At 43.1% G+C, this 1,273-nt stretch overlaps 1 non-coding gene across 1 annotated transcript; it reads left to right on the forward strand.

The window, feature by feature from the left end:
* The first annotated feature begins 435 nt into the window (after nucleotides 1-435).
* LOC142447594 (small nucleolar RNA SNORA72) lies at nucleotides 436-565 on the forward strand. Its single transcript, XR_012784267.1, has one exon. It is a non-coding gene; the product is annotated as a small nucleolar RNA SNORA72 (small nucleolar RNA).
* Nucleotides 566-1,273: the final 708 nt, after the last annotated feature.

Consider the following 1,273-nt stretch of genomic DNA (forward strand, 5'->3'; position numbering starts at 1 on the left):
GTGTTGGAACCAACATTATAACACCTGACAACATGTGCTTAATCACATGGCCACCCCCATCTACAGAGGCGAATGGATGAGTCTGTTTTTATGATGAATAGCATGTGCCTAACCAAAAATCAAGGATTCTACGACTGTAGAGAAGTGGGAAATAGACATTGGGGGCAACTAGCAATGGAGGCCATTCAAGCGCATCCTGCTCTCCCAGATGCCTCTAAGATCAGAAACTGTGCCTGTCAACTGCTCACGGTTTTCTAGTGCTGATTCAGGATACCCATCTTTTGAAATCGTGACAGGAATTGCCTGCAGCAGTTTTGTTAAGTAGGTGAAACTCGTGTAAGGCCTTCAGCGGTAGGTAGAAAGGAAGAAATCGAGAATTCCATAGACAGGAGTTGAGACCTAGAGATCTATTACACCCACTGAGTCCCTGGAATTCTGTGAATATTCTCGCTGTCCTGGTTCTGTGGTAGCCAGGGCAGGCTAAATATTCACTAGATGAGACCTTGCATGTGTCCCCAGGCTGAGTTATCTCCCTGAGCCTGGTTTATAAATGCTGGTGATAAGGCTGAATTTCTGTATGTGGCTGGTACTCTAGGGATCTTTTCTCAAGCTCAAGATGAGTGTCTAGCGAAATAATTAGGAAAAAAACAAATGCAGATTTTCAGAATTATGTCTAAAGTAGGGAGATTCTGCAACAATTTGTTGCTATTAATTAATGTTTAATTATTTAAAGATTCACTGGAATTCAGACTGAAACAGATATTCATATGCTAGACTCTATTAGTACGTCCTCTTGGGTTCAATACCACTGAAGAATGAAGAAAAAGAGGGTTGAGAAAAGGAAACATTGAACTTCAATCCTTTGCCACAAAGGATTCAAGTAGTCCTACAGGGAGTTCTGGAGCCAGGATTGCTGCTGGCTGATAAAGGAACTGGGGGAGGCTCCCATTATACAGCCCACGTCAGAGACCAGGTTGAGTCAAGAAATTCTAAGCTGATTTCTGCAAGCACTAACAGGAGGGGTGGAACTGCCTCACTTGATGGCACACCTTGATGCCTTGATCCATTGGCGGGCAATACTGTCAGTAGTTGGGGAGACTCCGGGAACCGGGTGACACCCAACAATATCCTTTACAAAGTAGACACAAACACAGTTTAATTAAGCATCTTTAAGAAAATTCATTTTCCCAAGGTTTGTCCAGAGTAATAGAAGCAAAGTTCAGTCTCCTAGTGTTTACAGAGTCAAGTTTGAGTTTTCAGCCGGATAGCCAAG

This window comes from Tenrec ecaudatus, chromosome 4, assembly GCF_050624435.1.
Source record: "Tenrec ecaudatus isolate mTenEca1 chromosome 4, mTenEca1.hap1, whole genome shotgun sequence".
In the NCBI taxonomy this organism is placed as follows: Eukaryota; Metazoa; Chordata; class Mammalia; order Afrosoricida; family Tenrecidae; genus Tenrec; species Tenrec ecaudatus.